Source organism: Corvus moneduloides, chromosome 1 (assembly GCF_009650955.1).
Source record: "Corvus moneduloides isolate bCorMon1 chromosome 1, bCorMon1.pri, whole genome shotgun sequence".
Lineage (NCBI taxonomy): Eukaryota > Metazoa > Chordata > Aves > Passeriformes > Corvidae > Corvus > Corvus moneduloides.
This window is the reverse complement of record NC_045476.1, coordinates 96,025,831-96,048,228: the sequence shown is the minus strand read 5'-3', so window position 1 is coordinate 96,048,228 and position 22,398 is coordinate 96,025,831.

Below are 22,398 nucleotides of genomic sequence, written 5' to 3'. Positions count from 1 at the left end.
TCTGGCAAAGAGACCCAGCTCCAACAGTCACTGCAAGTGCTGTTCACCTGCAGGAATCACACCCTTTTGCTTCCTCCTCTCACCACAAGGTCATGTCCAGGACACATCTCAACCAAAGTCTTGATTTCTCAGGTAAAAATTAACAGGTTTTAATTTGTGCTTTACCCTTTCCCTTTTGGACTTTACCTGAAATGGTTTCACATGCTGCTTTTACAATACAGACATCCAAGAGATAAAACAGAAGATATGTAGAAAAAATTATCAGGAATCTGGACTGAAATCACCTTTGTGGAAGCAAAGAACTAGATCAATAGTATTCCCCACAGCAGTAAAAGGTATTAGATAGTTGCATTTGATAGAAAAATGTTTTCATTCAGCCATTCAACAGAGTGAATCTAATGTCAATAAAAATAGTAAATCAGAAAATAATTTCCTTCGCTATGTTTGGAAGCTGATGTGCACATTCATATAAATGTGTGTGTGTTGACTCTGTGTGTATGCCTCACACACCAGTACTTAATTTTCTTACTGCCTTTCAGCTGCATATTATCTCTTTGCTTCATTTTCTAATTAATCAGCATCTGTAAATGTTATGAGCACGTTATTCATCTTTTCCAGTCACTCATGTAGAAGTTAAATGGGACCCATCCTGACGAGTGTTCCTCCCTGTGAGCTTTTGCCATATCCCAGACGACCTAAGGACTTTACCAGGCAGATGGTTGAACCTTCCCTATGGCCATTACCTTTGTGGGTGAAAGATGACAAACTAAATTTCTCTCTAAAAGCATCCTGGGTGCTCTGCACCTTCCTGAGTCAGAGAGAGCTTAGCATTACAAACCTTGAGGCAGCACTGATGCCTTACATTTCTCTGAAGACAGAGAGAACTGCATTTCGGGGCTTTGCTTGGGGACGTAAAGTTTGCTGCAACTACTCATATGACTTGATTTCTTTAAAAATCTCTCATTGTTTGCTGACAACTACCACTCCCAAGCAAGGCTATTATTTTATATGGTCAGCACTTAAAGCCTCATGTAATAGGTCCTGGAGTAGCCTATTTAAAAAGGTGGTTTAAATCAGCCCAACTTCTTGTAGGACTCACACACTTATCCTGTGATACCTCCAAATTCTGCCTTAGCTATATTGCTCTAAAGAAAATATATAGAATTTGAATGATTAGCTAGATGCTAGCTCACTTGTCTGATGAGCTGGTTGAAAGCCTTTCCATCTTCTGTAACATTTTGTTTCCTTTTGGATTTTTTTGTTTGTTTTTTGCCACCGACAGATTGTCCAGAGATTGTTACTAAATTCTTTATTAAAATACAGAGGTGTCTCTTCTGAATTGTTGTACTTAATTCCGTACCTAGTATAATTAGAAAACAGTTCAAATTGCATATCTTTAATGTGACAACATTTTGTCTGGTTTTCCACCTTCCTTCAGTTTCCTCTGGAATGCACCCAAAATAGCTCAGAGTCATCAGCAAATCTTGGAAATGGAACTGAATTTCAAACAATGGAGAACTGTTTATGGACCTCGCTGTGTTCCTGTCTGCTTTTATTTTAAGCACTCATATAATGTTTAGTTGAGACCAATACAGCTTCATTTTTAAGCCAGTGTTTAGGTATTAATGGCAAACTATGAAGGCCTCACACAGCTCTGTTATCTTCTGTATCCAGGATCCCTGGTCCCACCCAAAAGACACAAATATTTCTTGAGCAGACACCATCTCCTGTGCTGCTGAACAGGCTGCTGGCACTGCCTTGGTCGTGGAGCCTGATCTCTCTGTTGCATAAAACACTTGCAGATTTCAAAACCAGTCTAAGAAATATTTCTGTTACTTTTTTTCTAATCCTTAAACCAGTGGCCTGGGACTTTGCCTAGGTTGCAAATATCAAAGAGCTGATTGAAATGCTCTGGACTTTCCTGACCTCATAAGGAACGCTCTGTAATCCTGTTGTTATGCAGGCATTAGTTTCTCCTGAGCTATGACGGTTTATAGATATGAAAGGGTGGTGTTTTCTCTGTGAACCAAAAGCTGTACATTTTCTTTCAGGAGGCAGAAGTCCCTTTGGGCCTTATCATGTGGGCGATGGCTGGGTTTGTCACTTGCAGCTTTACAACAATGCTGCTCCTCGTGGGCTGCAAAGGGTCTCACTGCTGTACATGCACCCAGCCTCCTGCTGTGATTGCAAGGTTCATGATTGCCTCTTGAGGGGGTTGGATTTCCCAAATACACATGCACCAGGTGTGGGCGGTGCAGCCAGATAAGATGGTGAGTATGCACAGGTAAGTTCCTGTTTGTTCCCAAGCAGGTGCAAGACTGTGTGAAGTAACAAGGGTGGCAGCCTCCTTTCACACTCTGTTTTCAGAAACAGACTAGAGCACAGCTGCTTTTGCCACTTGTCCTCAAGTAGGTCTGGGCTGTGGCAGGGAAAGGGCAGTGTGTCCTCAGAAGAAGTGATGGCCAGGAGGCCAACATTTTCATTGCCCTGCAGCCCCCTTCCATATGCATCATGTGTTGCATGTTGAGCACCCCTATCCTAAAGAAGAAATATCCCCCTATCAGCACATTGTGGTGATTGCAAAAAAAAAAAAAAAAGGAAAAAGGAAAAAAGCAGCCCAGGGCTGAGGGAAAATGCCGAGTAAGTTAAGACCTCTCCTCACTCCAGAGCAGTCTTGACTCAGGGATTTTAATTTAATTTAATTCAATTCAATTAATTTCCGATTAACAGAAACTTTTAATAATTACTTTGGCTATTGAGGAGAAAAACGAGGGACTGATGGATAAAACAAACCCTGAGGGAAATGTCTTTCTCCCCCTTTCCCCAAACTGATTTTCAGTCCAACACTTCTCCTCCACCATTCCTGGTCCCTACTTCCCTGCATGTTGCACTCAGTCCCTCCCTGTCCCTTTGGGTGAGGTGACAGGTGGCACATGAAGTTGGGCTGGCACATAGCAGGTTTTTCTCTGCTGATCCATGCCACCCACTGGTCCTCATCCTGTTGTGGGTCCTTCATGGGCTGCAGTTCCTCCAGGGTCCTCCTCAGCAAAGAGATTCACAGCGCAGGTGTGCGGCTCTAGCCCTGCCCCCTGCTGCTTGCCTCCCCTGTGTAATTTCTCCAAATTTTGGAAGTCACAGCAATAAAGTGTTGTTGTCCCTGTACTGTCCAAATTTATTCTCTTCCCGACACATGAAGCCTTTTCTTCAAATAAGGTTATGTCTCTTTTCCTTGAGCCACTGCAGGTTGTCCACACTGGCTCAGAGGTTTTTTTTTTCCACATTACTGGTGCTCTTCAAATTTCTTTTAGTGTTTCTTTTTCCAGGTGGAAGTGCTAAACATGTAAGATCCAAGCTCTCACTTTGACAATTCCTGGCTGAATAGCTTGTATTTTGACACACATCAAAACTCCTCTTTTTCAAGTGTTCAAGGCACATTTTAGGTATGTGACTCTTACATATCCTCTCTCAGGTTTACATGAGAAATTTGTGGAGTGTGTGCTCAATTGAAGGAGCACTTCTCTGGAGTTTACTGTTGAAGTGAAAAGGTGTGGATGTTCTCTGGAAAATACAAACTGCTCAGCACGTAGAGCAGTACCCCTGAGTCACTGCGATGCAAAAATAGCTGCTATCTCTTTTCCTCTGTTCCTCTTAAGGGATTCAAGACGCAGCAGTTTGTTTATATTGATTAATTAGTAACTGTGCAGCTTACTATGGTTCTCAAACTGGGAGCCAGCTATGAATACTTAAACAAACATGACAAAGGATTGTAGCAGAGATATCTGCAAGATAGTGGTGTAGTACAAGGAAATTATTTTTTTGGTAATAAGTTCACTGACAGTATCATGCTTCCTATCTACATCTAGAAATGGATAAGGAGCAATTTTCTTGGCCACTTAATAATGGTAGGGAAGATACTGGCAACAGGTCTATCCATTCAGGTCAAAATTCCCCAACTTCATTGTTTGCATTTGGGTACAGGTATAAAAATGCTGCTCTTTGGTGGGCTGAGAAGACTTTGCCAATGGAAAACACTCCAGTCTATGACCTCCACTCCACTGATCCAGAAAAATACTTTTGTCATTCTTCAGACATTGTGTCTTTGAGAGGAGACCTTTCAGCTTTATCTCCACGTTCCTAGATCCCTTTCAGTGCAGGTGGGTTGGTCCTGTACAAGTTACTGTTACAAAGCAGTTTGGTATAAAGCGAATACCCTTCCTGACCGAAGCAAAATGTACGTACATACTCAATGAATGCATGTTGTCCTGAACTAATGGGCATCCTCACGACGGTTCTGCTGTGGCATGGAGGAGTGAGGAGGCTGACACAGGCAGCCACTTTTATAGATGGGCCCTTCAGAGACTGCTCCCACATGTTGGACAGCGCAGCAGGCAAGGTCACCTTTGCTGAAGCTTGTATCTGAAATCCCTTTCCAAACACACATTGCTGCTCACAGTTGGCCCGGTGGAAATGATCTGTGTCTCCTTCTGATGCCTCCTCAGAGGGCTCAACACAGGCAGAAAACAGTGGGCAGTCTGTCCATTCTATGCTGTGAATATGAAGTCCTGGGTACAGGGCACTTATACTGCAGATGCCCTGAAAACCCCCAACAGTTGCCTTCTGGATCACTGGAAGCTGCCTGCTGGAGTTTGGCAGGCAGCAAACATTGCTCACCCCTCTGCACTACTATTATTGCACCCATAAATCACCCCTCTCTTCTTGGGCTGCTCAACAGGGCTGCTCATGGGCAGCAGTGCCGGTTGTCTCCTCTGCTGGTTTCCATTATGGTGTGGGCACAGCTGCACCATGGTTTCAGCAAGTGCTCAGCCCCTGAGTCTCTGAGTGTTTCACCTTCAGCTATTGAGAGCTGGGCACTTGCTAATCTAATCTAAGGCTTGTTTTCTGAAACTTACCTCTGGTGAAACATGGCTTTTCTGTTAAGTTCTTTGGTCTACACTGTGCTGTTTTGGGAAAGGCTGGGCCGGTCCTGTGTTGCTGTATGTTACTTCACTGAAGTGCTGGCTGCTGTGCCCTAATTTTTCTGGATGGGCCATGAAAGAGTGGTGGCAGGTCTTATAAAGTCTAAATATGAAATCTTATTTGGCTGCCCCTTATGAGGATTAAATCACAGGGAAAATGTACAGTACTTGGAGCAGCAGCGCAACCAGTGCCATGTGTCTGTGAAGACACACGAGTCCCTTTTCAGCTAAATCCAAAGTATAAAATAAGTAAAAGGGGAAAAAAAACCCAACCAAAGAAAAAGCCCACCCCAACCAAAAAAACAAACTAAACCAAACCAAACCCACAGAAGGAAAAAAAAACCCAGATTTTCTCAGCTGTATATTAATATTTGAGCTGTTTACTTACATGTGTAATAGCATGGGACCTGACTGTGTTGCAGTCATTGAACTTCATCTTAGGGATGAAATGAAAGTCATTTTCATGAAAAATTTCTCTGACCCATCTACAGGCAAAGTCACTGCTGGCTTTTTTATCTTGTCTTCACATCCTGCTGAGAGAGCAATGCTGAAGCCAGAAGTTGCTGCAATGAAAGGATTTGCTGTATGTTTTGCCACAGTAAAGGGTTGTGGAAAGGAAACATTTGAGGATAGTGACTCCAAGAAGTCATCCCAGCATTAGTTTCTGTTGCAGGAGTGCCAGACATCTCTTAAAATCAGTTCTCATACCCTTGGGGGTGACATTCATGGCAGACATATCCAACTCCAACTTCTATGTGCTTTACTAGCAATAAAAAGGCTTGTTTCCTGAAAACTTTTATTTAACTGTTTGGAATATGTTTGCAGGGAGAAAACAACCAGCAAACTTTTAATATACAACAAATTGAGCTGGATGTAGTTATTTGCTGCTGGTTCTGTTCTTTCAACTGCACCAGCCTTGGAAATAAACCAAACCTGATTCAAAGAGAAACACACTCCACCCCTTAGATGTAGAGAAGCTTTTTAAATTCAAAGTGTACCTTGAGAATTACTGGAGAGCTTGTAGTAAAAAGTAGCACAGACCTGTGCAAAACATCCCATTCCTTATGAGAGAGGAAAGCAAGTGATGCAACCTTACTTAGCTTTACAATTGACTAACACTGACAGCTGAAGCTGAAATAAAACTATCACCTACCAGTGGAATATCTGAGATCTTTGAACATGAGTGTTGACTTCCTAGGAGTCTGTTGAGCATTTTAAAGAATGGAGCTTCTTCATAAAGAAGTGGGAGGACATTTGTGTTCTTCCTCCCCAGCAGCAGTGTTATGTCATCAATTGCACAAGAGGCCAGTTTTGCAACTTGTGCAAATGATAATTATTAACTCTGTATTGGTGAAAATAATAAGATCATTCTGATTTATACCAGCAGGACTTTCTTTCATTCATTTCTGTCATGAGTCCATTCGTAGATGTGTGTAGCGACCTTAACTTTTAGGGATTTTCATGGCACAAGCATGGCAGTGAGCTGTACTCTCATGAGTACTTCTCTTCTGTACTCAACCCTTGCCATACAAACTGCTCTGGGCCATGGAAATACCACAGAAGAACCAGCAGGTTCTTGGCCCAGGCACCAGTGATTTACCAGGGTATTATCCCATGCCAAGAACAGCAGCCCCCTGAAGTGCTCTACGCTGTGGGAGGAGACTGAGCCAAAACAGCTGCGCAGTCAAAGATATGAGACTGTGGAGAGACTGGCACAGGTTGGTCAAACTCCCCTCCCCTGACTCCATTGAGGATGAGAAAGGTGGATTTCCTAAAATATGAAAGGAATGACTTGTTCTGCCATCATTAGTGGCTGAAGGCAAACACTCAATGCGATTGAATTAGCAAAACTACCACCTTTATAATGCCATGGTTGAAGGCTCTCCAGAGAAGACTCTGACTCATAGGACTACTCTTGCTCATCCTTCCCAGCCCGAGCAGGAGAAGGACGTGTGCAGAGGTATGACACATTTGAATCTCGAGCAAGTGGGGGAGGTACCCTTCTTTCACATTCTAATTTCAATGTCAAGAACAAATTCATATGCTGGTCAATTCCAGGATTCTGAATATGAGTGTTTGCATTAGTAAATTAGGCAGATTTATTTTGCATGAATTTTCAAGTTCTCTTCTTATTTTCCCCTTTGTTTTGAAAATAAAAGGTCAAAAGTAGAGCTGATCAAGGAACTTGAGTGGGAAGGGGGATGAAATTGATATCTACACCAAAAATTTGGAGGGAAAAATAATTCTCTTGCATCTTCTTTTTGTTTTGTTGGGATTTCTTACTTTAAAATGAAGGGGGGAAAAAAGCTCACCAGTGTGGATACAGAAATGCTGTTAGCAAGGAATTTTCCTGCTGCTCTGTAAGCCGTGGGATACTTTTCTCTCTCATGAAGAGATTAGCAGAAGTTGGGTAAACCATGAACACCTGCAACCTTGCAGAGCTTTGTTTATGGTACAGTAGAAAAATATTTTGTCAATGGATGTTTTAGGATTTTGGCCAATCAACCCCAAGGGGTGGCTGATCCTTTGTCCAATTAGACTATGAAGAAAAAAGTCTATAAAAGAGTTTGTAAAATAATTAAATAAATCAATCTTGCTGCACAATTCCTGCCTACTGGATCTTCTCTCCTCCACCCTAAGGCTGCAGGATACAGTAATATTTACTGCGTTAATACACCAGTTTGAGCCCAAAGAAGGCCTTTTGTATGAAATCTGTAAAGTTTGGGGGTTCTTGCATTAATTTTTAGATGAATATGAAAATACTCATTTTCATATTAAAAATATGAAAGGGCTATTATAATTTTATTGAGAAAGCCAAAACAAACTGGTCCCCTAACATCTTTGGTTTTGGCTAAAGGTGGTAATTTGATTTGCTCTGTATTTCTGGGTTCTTTTAGTAGGGATTTGTGTTTCTGGTCAATTTTGTTATAAGTCTACATCAATAACAAATTGTGTAGTACTAAAGAAGAGAAAAATAAGGATCTATTTCCATAACTCTCAGAAGAATTTTCTAAAAACTTGTCTTTCTGCTTTCTAGTTAATTGAAATTCTCTTCCCTTGACTCACTACTTTCAAGGACAAAACCAAAGGGCATCTTCTGGGCTCAGTTCCCATGAAGAAATGTGCATGGTACTCACAATCCACTGCCTGAAAATGTATTTTCTGAAGGCCTCTCCTGGCTTTTTTCAAACTGGTTTTTTATTTTTGTTTTGTTTAATCAACTGTTTTCTCATCGGTTTTATTTATGCAGTTTAACATGCACACAAACAGCTGTATAAAAACTATAACGTGAAATCACCACATAGCCAAACTCCTGTTAATACCAAAGTAAGTACATCCTTTCTTCTTCTCCTAAGCCCACAAAAAATCCCAACACCAAGACAAAATAAAACAAAAATCCAAACCAAACCCCACCAAAAAAAAAAAAAAGGCAATAAACCAAACCCCAACGAAGTCTTATCAACATTTAGAAAAATAAATGTTAGGCTAATAATGCACATTAGAAAATTGAAGCTCTTGTTCTCTTCCACTTGAGGGACCAGACCTTGTCTTTTTCATGGTGGTATCTTACAGAAAGAAAGGTAATTCCTCAGGCAACCAGACCAGATAAAGGACCTTTGTTAAAAACCTACTTATCATTATTGCTTGGAAATGTGCTGAAATTGCAGTAACACATCCTGTGATAAACTTACAAGCAGTTGTGCCATTGCTTCTCACTGTGTATCTACACAGGCTCTTGAGGTGCAAAAATAGATAAATCCTGGCTAAGGAAATCAAACTTTTTGCTGTCTTGTAATAAATGGCTTAGAAGAAGATGAGGCATGCAATAGTGTCTCTGTGTGGGGGAAATACTTTTCTGCAGTTATATTTTAATTACTGACACACATGGATTTGTTAGAAGAACTTTTTTTTGCCTTAGGGCATATGTAGAAAGCCCATAACAGAAATACTTGCATACTTTCCCAGCTGATCTTCCATGAGATGTAATAAAGACAAAATCTAGGTACATACACTCTGGACACACATCACAGAAAGTTGAAGGATTATAAGGACAAGGAAAAGATGAGAGCAGGACAGGGTGTGTTTCATAGGGCTGTGCCAGAATCCTGTGTAGAACCCTTACAAAGTACAACCTTACTCACCCGTGTTACACCTGCTTTGAAACACGGGTCTCAGAGTCCAGGACTCTGCTGTACCATGCCCTTCTTAGTAATTTGCTGATATTTGGTTACTGAAAACAAAATGTATATCTTTTTGTTTCTGTACATCCACATTCTCTGAACTAAAATGTATTAACTTGAAAATTCTGTAGTTAGATTTTTATCTCTCTTTTGTGCTTGATTCTGGAAAATGCTCCCTAATTCAGTCAGGTCAGACTGAAACCAGATGTCATTTTTAAACTAACATAAAATATTCTCATTCAGAAGAAAAGACTTAGGTGAAAATACAATGGATGTAACATCCCCCTCTAGTCCCCTCACATTTTCCATGGATGCCTCCCAGTGATGAGAAATGCACTATTATGTACATTGCTTGCTGGGATTCTGTTTCTGCGAGACATTTTTTGGTTTAAGTGCTCCTTTGGTAATCCATATTTAGCTGTGTTTTTACCATTAACCTGATATCAAGAAAATGCAAGTCCCCAGCTAATGAAAATCTCCTTTGACCTCTGCTTTCAACACAAACTGAAAGAAGCACAAAACAAATAATACACTTTACTGCTTAGCGTAGAAATTGTGTCACACTCCACAAGGTTTTTCTTTGAACCTTCCCCTAAAACTAAAAATAACTTCATAGCCAGAGCAGACATTGCAATTTTTACTGCTGCGTACATGTCTCCAGAGCGTAACGAGATGCTGTCTATTTCCATGTGAAAACCCAGGGCATCACTTGGCCTGGGTGGCTGTACCCACTTGACCTAGGGCACTGTGGATGTGAAACCTGGCAGTGAAAAGGTCCCCAGTGCCTCTGCTGCTGCACCAGCAGCATCCCTGCAGAGAGCTGGAAGGCAGCGGTGGCACTGAGCCGATCTAACACGCTCTGCAGGGGGAGGGCTCTGTGCCCGGGCAGCAGCGACATCTGTGTGCTGCAGGGTCACTCCTATTCCCAGCCAGACCTTTCACAGCCACAGCACACGTGCCTGTGTGCCATTGCACTCAGTCTAGGAAACACTGCTGGGTCTGGCACTTTTGGTGTTGGTTTTCTTGTTGTCCTGCTTGCTTTTTTTTCCAACAATAGTAGAAAAAATACCAGGAAATTTTTTTGGTGTTGCACTTTTTATGACAACTTTTACAATACTTTCTGTTGCAAATTTTTGTTAAGAAAGTTCTGCAAATGAATACTGCCTAAATGTGAACTCCTAACTTTCTCCCGAGGGGAAAGTAATGTGTTTTTCAAGATATGTTGTAGTCCTTTTCTCAATGTTTTTCTCTTATGGAATCCAATATAACAAGTCTTTATTTACCAGATTGCCACTTCTCTTTGCTACTGTCCTCTTTGGAGAGAAAAACCCAGGAAACAGACTGAGATATGGGTGAGGAGAAATAAAACAGAAAGTTTCTCCCAAGCATAAGTTGCACTTCTTAATATTGATACTTTTGGGAACCTCAAAAAAGGAAATATTACAGTATGTGATTTCCCACATCCCTGCTTCTGACAGTCTCTAATGATGAGTATTCAAAGGCATTTTAAATTCAACCTATAGAGAATCAGAAAAAGATAATTATCATTCTGAGGTTTTAAATTGCTTGCCAGTAAGATCCAGGGGGGAATTCCAGGTGGATCGTGCTTGTCTTTTCAGGGGTGAGTGGAGAACAACAACTGGATTTTGAATCTTGCTGTTTTCAGCTGGTTTTGAATTAGGATGTGTTTCAAAGAACCTGAACTATAGCAGGGGTGGTGGGAAAATGTTCCTCTTCAGTGTGGTATGGGTCAAATGCAGATTTTGGCCCTGGATCGCTGTCATTTAGGAAGTTTAGAGACTTGAGCTCAGGTATCTCCTTTAGGCTTTCCTTTAAGAACTTTGCATCGTGATGACAGATTGAATGTCAGCTGGTTTGTAAGGTACCTCATACTGTGGGGATGAGTTTTAAAGTTTTGCTAGCTCCAGCTGGATTTATTCAAGTCTGTGTATTAAATAGCTGCAAAAGGATTTTATTCACAAAGATCTTGTGTGGACTTGGAGAAAGCAAGATGAGCAATGTGCATTTCTGTATTTCATATGTGTGTGTGTAAAATAAAGGGACAGGAATACTGGCAATTCTCTGTGTTCACTCATAGATGGCACTAGAAATTCTTGTAATTCCTGTCTTTGGAAAGCAAGTAAAATAATTTTTACTTTTCTACCAATAGATGGAAGTAGTAGTGTCTTTGCTACTTATGGACTGACTCAAAGAGCAATGCTTTCCTCTTCCTACCTCCATTTAATTAAAAAGCAAAATGCAAGCAAACAGTCCCCCACATCCCAATTTTCCCACCAACACCTGTCAAAGAGCAACCCTCTGCCCTAAAACAACAAACAGTATTGAGTTTATTTCAATACACAGCCAGAACTGGCTAGCAGAAGCAAAAGAAGAAATCAATGTGATTTTGAAGGGAGGATGCTGGCATTCTCCTGTTCCCAAACAAGCTGGAGAGCCAGATAATCCACCTCTATCTCTCATTTTTATAACTCTATCTTTCCATCTGAAATCAAACCTTGAATGTGATGCACAGTGACCATGCTGCCTGCCAGCTGCTCTCAGGTGTTCATTCTATCCTCATCAGTATTCTAGAGATAATGCTAAATGCATGAAAATTAGGGCAAATGGTCTAATTTCATCACATTTAAATTAGGTTACATTCACCTCTGAATGCTAAACTTAGAAATTGGCCTCCTCAGTCTTCCAGCATTTTTTCCTCCTATACAATGCAGATGTTGCTGTTTAATTGGAAATTAACAAGTATGCAGGGCTGATGGTCTCCTAGATTGATGTTACTGGAAAGAACCACTTCAGGAGAAGGTGAATGAGGCACTGTCTGAAATGAAAGGATGTACTGAGAGCCCCTGAAAGGGTGAATACATCTCTTCTTAATGTACAGCAAGGGCACCAGGATGAATGGGGCTGTGTGTGTATATCTCTTTGCTTTCTGATGGGCTGAATGAATTAGGCTGGCTCAAAGGTTTATCAGTTCCCTTTCTTGGCTGAGTGAGTTTTTCCTTTGACAGAATAAGGGAAGAGACCCAAAAGTTATCGCAGTATTTTTCTCACCTCACATTCCTTGGTTGCCTTTCAATGATGATATGTATGTCTGTGTGTTCATGAAGAAAGAAAAAAAGAGCCTGAAATCTGCACACATGGGAAAATAATTCCTATCTGTAAGAACTAGCTGAGCAACTAAGCAAGCCAGCATCCTCTCAGATACTCTGCAGCACTGAAAACAACCTCCTCTCCAGCTCTGTTCCCACCATCCAGCTTAGTGCTACTTAAACACTGAACACAGGAGCCCTACACACAGGAAAATTTATGGATTGCCCACCATTCTCTGCTACATATTATTTTCTGTCTTCCAAGGGTCATGAATGCTACCCATGGCAAAGCTTTTTTGCATCTGTCTGCCTTGCTGTGTAGGGATTCCTCAAATTACTCTCCAGTTAGGAAAGCATTGCAAACCCCAAAACTGCTCACTTGGACCTACCTTGGCAAGGTCTCCTGCATGGCCATACCTTGGGGAAACACCTTCCAGAACTGGGAACATTTCACTCCATGCCAAAATAGCCTAGATGAGTCTTCTCCAGTAGTTCATTTTCAGTAGGGCCCCCAACATAGGAATCTTTGAGGAGAAGAAAGTAAAAAAAAAAAAAAAAAAAAAAAAAAAAAAAAAAAAAAAAAAGCTGTTTTCAATATAACTTTGTCAAAAAGAAAAGTTTTAGTTTAAAATACTCATCCTCCCTTTCCTAAGCATGATTTTTCTTGACAGCCTTTTAAAATTGTTCATTCTCTGTATTGCCTTGACTTTTAACACCATCCCTGTACCTGATGCCTGCAATACTCATTTGCCCATTTTTATTGCCTATAGTAAAAAAGAAAAAAATGAGCAAAAAGCAAATAACATTGAGAAATAATGAGGATTTTGCTTGTTTCCAAGGACAGTAAAGCATGTTGGTCAAAACAGGTCAATATACCCAACAAAAGGATGAGCTCTGTGGTACTAAGGGCTATGGTTTGTTAACTTTATGAAGTTCAGTAGCCTAACATTCGTTTGCTTTGCTGGGCTTTTTTTGTTCATTTGCTTAATTTTTCTCTAGTCTGAGTATCTCTACAGATCTGCTCCAGAATTTTGCCTTTTTGATTTCCATAATTTCCTTTTAGTTTTCATAACATTCATTTATGGCTACTTTATTGTTATTAGAACTATTTTTAGCTAGCTCTCTCCTCTTGGAGTCTGTTTTTCAATGTGGAGCATAGTGCTGTTGATGCCCATTTGCACTCTGAAGATGCCTGTGATTATAAAGTACCACATGATCTACCATATTACCTTAAAAAAGCTATCATAGTCACATAGAGACAAAAGAGAGAAACTTTTACAGAGACTGGTGAGAAGGTGCATCCTCAGGAAGTGCATCCATGCATCCCAGCATGCATTTGTTTGGTCCACTGGACACTAACATTTGTGTTCCTAGGCTAGTGTATCAGTCTTGGGCTGTCTTTGTCACAGTCAGATTAGCAATGCAGTATGTTTCCTTATCACCTGAAAAGATCACCTGAAAAGCAGTTTTCTGATGTAGAGACTGGATGAACAAGGGCTACCTCATCCCATGAAAAAAGTTGTGTTAGTTTCAAGATATTTCCTGTTCTACCTGTCTAGAAACCTGAAAAATTAAGCTCCAAAAAGTGAAAATATTTCTTAGCCAGTTCTCCAATGGTTAGAAAACTCATCTAAGAGGAAAATGCCCAGCTTCAATTCTCTACTCCTCCCTGTTGCAGTGTCACACTTTAACCCATGTTACTCATTTATTGTCAGTCAGTGAGCAGCTTCTCAGTGGTTCAAGTAGCATCCACTGGGCGCGCTGGTTGTGCTCAGAAATCTCACCCAGAGCGTGAATAACTTTGCTGTGAAATGTTTCCACTTGGAGGAATCATCATGAATAGCTGTGTTGTCAAAACAATCTCTGCTGGCGCCTGATGAACGACCACGGAGCTCTTACACAAATGCTTGCAGGAGTGTGCGCGGTAGGGACAGCGACAAGTGGTGATAAACACACTCTCTTGTAAATCATGCAGAAAGCTGATTAACTCTCTGAACCTACAGTGCATGGAGTGCCCTCAGCTTCCTCCAAAGTCATGGATAAATGGGAGCCACCTCTGATGGGGGAACACCAGCATGTGACAACTTATCGGTGCTCCTTGTAAATGCAAAAAGAGCTGTAGGACAGCAGCTGCCTTCAGCCAGATCCACATTCAGCCACGAGCTGAATCCACCTGAAACCAGCAAGAGCCCTTCCTGAGCAACACTCAAGAGCAAGATTGTGTCCCAGCTACTCAAAATTACTGTCTCCACACTGAGAATTACTTTTTTCCCCATTGAAGCAACCCAGTCAATAGTAATGCCAAGGAGAAAAAGCACTTCTGAATAAGGCAAAAGGAAAATTACTGGACTTTAAAATTTTATTTCTTGTTCATTGAACTTGAATTCAAAAGCAAAATCAATCCGGGGTGGGGAGCATTCGTATTGTTAGCTGTTGAGGGAAGTTGGTTTTGACATCTATTCATTAGTACTCACCTGAAAATATGTTTCTCCTTGCAATGTTTTAGAGACACACAGCTTAAAATCACAGGTCTACCAAGCACTTTTATTTAAAAAACCCCCATACCACTGCAAATTGTATATATCTGAAACACATTAAAGGGGAAAACCCACACTTTCACTTTCCCAGATTGAGTATTTAATTCTATTTTGCACAAAATTCTGAATTTGCATCTCTCACCAATAGAGGAGGAAAAGGAATTTTAGGAATGGCAAAACCCAGCTGGGAGTGCGATGGACAAAGAGACAGACACTTCCCAAACTCATTCCTCGGATTTTAAGTTACTGTAACCTTAAGAGAAACAAAAATTCTTTGGTTCCCACACTAATGTTGCTCAACAGTTACAATGCAAGAAAGAAAATGTAACCCCACTTGCTGTACACATAAAAGAAACCCTGAACTTAGACAGTCCAAAGTCAAGCCAAGGCATTATCCTGAGTGTGGGTATTGCTGCCCTGGTAAACAGAAACTGAGGCTTTTGATAACCAGGAATATTGCTAAAGTAATAAAAGTTCATGGAAGCTGCAACCAAAGGGAATTTAGATACAGAATAATTAACCATGAAATTATGGTCTCAGCCAAGAAAGAAGTGCCAAGATTCATTCAACTAATTTCAGAGGCTTTTTTTCATGGTCATTATAAAGACAGATAGGAGAAAAATGATCTTATCTTTCTTTTCTCCTCCCACTGTGCAAGAGAGTGGCTTTCATTACTTTTTAAGCTGATTTGTCTGAAATTACATTCATTGGTAAAAAGATAAGACAGTTTAGGGTATCAAAAAGAAATAACAAGACTGATTCGTTGATGTCAGCTGTTTGCAGCAGTATCACAGGGATTTGTGCACAAAGATCAAAGACTGGAAAGTCCCATCAGCTGATGGCAGGGAGGCAGGTACAGTACGGCATCCCTGTGAGAGTACTTATCTCATGGTCGAGCCTGACTCAACTTCTGCAGAACCACGTGGAAATTTTCAGGACTTGGAATTGACCTTGGTTTTTAAATTTTCGTTATTTTTTTCCATCTATGTTGATCTGAAAATCACTGTGAAAAGGACTCTGTGATTAGACCTGTGGAAGTTGAACATGTGTGTGGGTGCTCCAAACTATTCACAGTGGCCGTGGGCTGGAATACAAGAGTGGGTGAAGTTTTTGCGGCAGAGGAAAAAGCATTTTAAAAATGGCAAATAACTTAAATAGAGACCATACCATCTTTGAACAGTTTTTTTTTGTTTCCTGAGAAATGCATTTCAGCTTTTTATTTTGTGAAATATCTGTCTTATAGATTATACTGTAAAATTCTTTTTCATGGCTGAATCATATGAAGTTAAAATTAAATATGATAACACAGAAATTTAAAAGGGGGGGCAGATGGAAGATCTGAGGAGGCACAAAACCACTGTGCAGTTGATAAGAGTTAACCAAGAAAAAGAAGCTTGTTGACCCAGAATTGACACGTCCAAGCGCAAGAACAGAGGCAAGCCTGCTGTGGAGGAATAAAAAATGGAGGTAAAGTCAGAGGCTGATCTATAGCTACTCCATGAAGAAGCTGTGAATAGCCTTAGGATATGAATCCTAAAATAAGGGTGGAAGTATTTAAGATTGAGAGCAATATGATGAAGTTTCTTACTGAAGGCAGAAGCTACATATATGGATAGAGTTTAAATTTTTGCTGATATAGAACTTGGGGTTTTTTCACAAGAGCATGACAACTCATGCTGAATAAACACTATCTAATTTGCAGTTAAATTCTGTCTCCAGCTTGAAAGAAAAGAGTGTGTCTTTCACTGAATTATCAAGGTTGGAAAAAACCTTCAAGATCATCTAGTCCAACTGTCAACCCAACACCACCACAATCACCTCTAGACCGTATCTCCAAGTGCCACATCCGGATGCCTCTTCTGTTCCAGAGACCGTGACTCCACCATCTCCCTAGGCAACTTGTTCCAATGCCTGACTGTTCTTTCAGTGAGTATTTTTATTCTTAATATCTAATCTGACATCTCTTATGGCCATTTCCCCTCATTCTTCCACTTGAGACATGACAGAAGAGCCAGACCCTCACGTCACTACAACCTCCTTTCAGGTAGTTATAGAGGGCAATGCAGTTTCCCCTGAGCCTCCTTTTCTCCAGGATAAACAACCCCAGCTCCCTCAGCCACTCCTCATAGGACTTGTGCTCCAGAACCTTCACCAGCTTCATTGATCTTCTCTGGACACAGCATATCAATGTCCTTTTTGAAGTGAGGGGCCCAAAGAACACAGTACTCAAGGTGGGACTTCACCAGCTGTTAGTGAATTTCTAAACAGAAGAGGGAAGAAAACCGCCTGCAGCTTCTGAGTGCTGTGTACATTCGTGAAGCTCTGAGGCGTTTTGATTTTAATGAGTGACAGTGGAACATGAATAACAGAACCTTTGCAAAATATGACTTTACTGTGACCAGAGCATTTTCCTACTGATTATAATTCAGGGAAAGAGGCAAAATTAATCTGGGGGGGGGCAGGAAATATGTACCATATGGAATTAGTACAGGGTTAGATACAAGAAGCCTTGGTTCATCCTCTGGATTTCACACCTGTCTGGCTGGAGGCCTGGTGTTTGGAAGAGCTTTTCCAATATGCAGCTTGTATTGGACAAACTTTGAGCTCGGTGCTCAGTGGACAAAGTCCTGTGCAATGCTGGGAAGCCCCTGGCTGAGCTCATCTGCATACTCATTTTGTCATGCACTGGGGTGAAGGAGGCTAGCCCAAAAACCTGTAAGATGCCTCATGGGCTGGAGACTGTGTATTCCTCAGGGCAGGGAGCCCACAACAAACTGTACCCGCCAGGCAAGATGACATCAGGACAAACCCACACATATTCTGCCACAGAATTATGAAATGGGTGTGGGGCCCTTCCCCCAGCGCTCACAGCCGGCAGGAGCTCTGCCATCACATGACGGTGCTCCTGCAGCCTGGATGGGTCAGTGCCTGCAGGACACTGCTGTTGCAAGTGACACCCCAGTGCAGCTACCTCCAGAAAGGAAAGGCCATGGGGGAACAAAGGAATAAAATATTAATTTAAATTGTATTTGATCCATTTTTAATATGGTGAAACCAATGAATTGAGGGCCAAATCTGCTTTCTTTAGAAAACGGAATTACAGTATTTTGTAAAATGAAACCAAAGCTGGGATTTTGAAGAGTAGGGAGTTTTTTCTGAGCTCTACTCCAGTGGTAATACTGTGAGTCACTCATTTCAGTGAATAATAGCCCTGTGTTCCACTCCTTGGTGCTTTCACATAATTTACATTAATTTGTGAACGCAGGTCTCTTATACTGGATAAGCTGCTTATCAAGGTGACACACAGCCATTGTGGCTTCACACAGAATCTGTGACAATTAGGAGATTTTCTATTTTACCCACTTTCATTCTGGGAGCACTAAATATGGCAAATCAAGATATAATATTGACCCATCTGTGAAAATAAATGTGATTCAGTTTGAAAAATAGGGTGTTTTTCACACATGAAGAACATTACATCCCCTTTTTTAAACAGTGTTTTGCAGGCCTAGGGTTAATGTGCAGTCTGAATTTGTCCCTCCTGGCAAAGGGTTTGTCAGTCTACAATATATTTTCCTTCAGGTCCAGGAACAATTAATATCTTTTCCTTCAAACTGTAAGATATATGTTGGAATAAATAAGTGATTGTTTTAGGAAAAGAGAAGATAGTAAGTTAGAAGGACTGATGCTCTAGCTGCAAATTTTTTATTGTTAATGGTTTTTTTCTACCTGATTAGCTAGAATCAGGCAAGTTGGCCAAACAGATTAAATCAGAATCTATAATTTCTATTGCATGTCAGCTGCGAGAGAGACTTCTTACTTATTTTGGTCTTGCAGGTAATATTGTTTAAAATATCTATGTTAAAAAAGAAAAGCAAAAAAAAAGAAAAAGAGAAGCACCATGAAGACTTTTTGTTTGGCTTAGACATCTGTATTCTAAAATCAGGCAAAAAGCTTTGACTATGCAGCCCTTATAGAAAGCACCAAGGCACATACGCTGACTTTGATAATGAGAGGAAAGAACACAGATCACAGTCTGAATTTTCCAGCATACAACGGTGCTTTTTCCAAACCCCAATAGACAGTGTTTGGCCTTTTAACAAAATCAGTAGGAACCTTATCCCTTAAATACGCTTTCGTTTTCTTTAAAACTACAGAGCATAAATGAGGCATCCAGAAATTAAGTCAGATGGGAGCTGCATGGTAGCGATGAAGGGACGTGGGTGCAAACCTCTGCAAGTAGCTCAGAGCAACAGTTCATGAAGTTTCCACAAACCTGTGGCTGTCAGGCGTGATTGCTCCCTCTTTGTCCTATTCTGCACTGATGAACTTCCTACTTTATTTCATCTTTAATTTGAACTAGAAGTAATCATATGCAGAATTGTGTATGCGTATGCCTGGTGTCTTAGAGTCTGCCAAGCAAGCTGCTGCTGACATATTCCCTGCAAATGGCAGGGCCCCTCCAGCTGCCTCCTCCATCCCGCTGTCCTCCCCTCCTTGCCTCTAAGGGGGCATGCCCTTGGACAGCAGCTGCTGCTGAGGCTGGGGCAGTGGCTGGAAAAGCTGGGTCACAGGTTGGGAACGTGTTTTTTGTAGGTTTTAAATCTTGTATCATTTTTTGATGTCAGTGGGAGTGGAAAGAGGGACATTCAAGACTAGCACCGAAGTACTGGCACAGAAATAGGATTGTCTGTGGTTTGTTATTTTCTGTTTTGGGCTTTCTCGACCTGCTGGTCATTCATGTTTCCCTTTGAGTACTGCCTTTTGATGGGCTTCACTCAGGGTCTTGTGCTGGCTGCCTTGTTTACTCGTTTATCACCAAGCTGTTTGCTGCAGTGGAGACTTCTGGCTGCTGAGACGCCACCAATCCACTGCAGCTCTGAGCAGCACTACCTGTGGCACTTGGCATTTTTCTAAAGGTAATCTTTGTTTCTACAGATTTTCCAGCTAACTTGTGTACTTGGTAGTTTAAAGGTACTGGTTATCCAAGAGACAGAGATCTTTGAAATTGGAGAAGAAAATACCCATATTTCTTCTTAGACTACTGATTTATTTTGATTTCAGTTGGATAATGCTAACATTGAATTGGTAACTTCTCGCTAGCTTTTTACTTCCTTTTCCTATTGTTTTAAAGCTTTGTTGCAGTCAGCAGCAGCGTCAGACCTAAACTATGGAGGAGCTGCTGAGTGCATTAACAGACCCTCAAGGCTCTTGTCTGCCTAAGCCCCTGGGGTACCGATACCAAGCTGAGCACCCTCCCAGTCACTTTACAGCAGGAGTTGAAAGCCTTGCCGGACCACTCTTGTGGACCTGAGCAGAATCAGCAACTGGCTCCTTATGCATCTGCTCTGAGCATTGTCCCTCCTCCTTTCCCCCATGGCTGCCTTCTAGGCAGGGCTTAAAAGCTGCCTGAGAGCAAAACTTACCTTAATACTTCAGGACATTGTCTGTGCATCCCTAACTACCCACAGGAGGAAATAGCCTCTGTCCCTCAGGGAAAATCCCTGCCACCAGTAAGTCCAGAGTACACGTGTTGTCCTGTGCCTGTGTGGGTAGGTGGACCTGACCCAGGGCACCCAAAAATGATTGTATTTCAACATGGCTCCCCATGCAGTGTGCTACCAGGCTACAAAAGATCTCCACTTAAGTTGCTCAGAAATGTATGAATAAATTTTCCATGTTTACTCTTTACCTTGATTTCTTTTCTTACTCATGCAGTCAGTGTGTGGTTTAGGTTTTATATCCCAGTTGGCAGGGGTTTCATTTGATGTTGTTAATTTTGCTGGGTTGGAAAGCGCTCCTGTGAAGGACACTGTCTGAATGAGCAGTGTTGTTATTTATTAGTGCACAAACATTTGCACACAGATCATGAAGGACAAGATGATTTCTGTTGAAGTCAGGAAAAGACAGCATGGGTATCATTTGTTCAGGCAGAGAATAACCTTGAAAGTGCCAGCAAGAGAATGAAGTTGCCTCACTATATGGGGGATAGTAGGGAAATTTGCTGTATTGAGCGTGAGCAGGATTTTGTGCATTAATAGAGAGAGGAATAAATTTATATCTTAAGGCCGTGTTGTGGTTGTATAATACCTCTGCATTCAAGGCTTTGTCCTCTCCTACAGTCAGCATATATATTCTGCTTTTATATAAACACAGCCAGTATAACTTGTGTAAGAATTTTGGTCTAGGCTTTGTACAACTATTATAAATATGTGTGTTCAGTATTTATAGTATTCTATATTTGTACATACATATTATTGTAACTATATATAGACTACATTATCACAATTTTACAAATTATTTGTATTATAAACCCATAATAGAATAAGGTTGTAGTAGTTTATATTTCAACAGGTAAATTCTCACTATTAGGAGTAGAATAAATCTCCTGTCCATTAACAGTAAGGCGGTACTAAGAGCACAGCTGCAGATGCAGGACATTTGTTATTTTTCATCACTTTTTAGTGAGTCAAAACTTTTATAAAAGCACTCTTTTTCTTTAATTTCAGAAGATGCTGATTCAGCTACGTTAAAAACTCTTGGTTAAATTGAAACATTTTGTTTCCATGCAGTTGATGTGGGTTTTATTTTGACCTCATAGAAATGTAGAGCATTTGATAAAATTGGAATGGATTATGTCAACTTTATATTTCCTGTATAATGACAGTATTATGTCAGTTGTAGGTTCCATCCTATTCACTTAATCAGACTTAAGTGCAATTTGATTCCGCCCCACGGGAATACCAGGGTGTCTGTTTTTCTGTCCTGGTTCTAGCCAAGCAAACAGAACCCAGAGAAATCAAAATTTCCTAATGGTGCCAGAATTGATTTTCACTGACCTTAATTCTCTTATAATGAGGTTTGATTTGATGAAAACCTGATTAATATTTCTCTTAATTTCTGTGGGGTTTGCATTCAGTGCAGCAAGTGCCACACCCCCATCAATGTCCTTTGACACAAAATGAGTGCGGAATGAGACTGACTCGGCAGGGGAGTGGGTGGATGTGAGTAACTTTTCAGGGTAGAAAAGAAGCAGGCCTGAAGAGATACTCTCAGAATCACAGATTAGTTTTTCCATACTGGATCAAAATGCTACAATTCAGAAGTTTCTGCTGCTTCCTCTTTTCTCAAGCCTCAAGGCTGAGAGAGGTATTTTGGCAGCCATCTGTACAGGTAGGGGAAGGAGAAGCAATAGCTAACAGCTGGCTGCAGAGAGTTGCTTGTAAGACAGAAATATAGAAGAGCTTGCTTGGAGTTTTTCCCCCTCCTAATTAGGTGATTTGTGACTATATTCTTATCAGTGACCTTGTTAATGCATGTGTAACCATTCTCATTAGCTTCTGAGTTATCCTTGGGATTTGCTTAATGAGAGTATGCACTATCAGTACGTCAGATGCATTGCATAGTGGCCCTCACTGGCAATGTAATTTCCAGAGAGAACAGTCTGTGGGGGACTGGCTAGGAGAGAAGAAATGGGCTATGTGATGCATTCATTGATCCCCATAACATGTTTTGCAATTTTCTAATTCATCAATAAACCTAAATGGTGCCAAGGCAGGGTATTTCGGTGTCCTCCAGGCAGAAAAGAAGGTGGTCC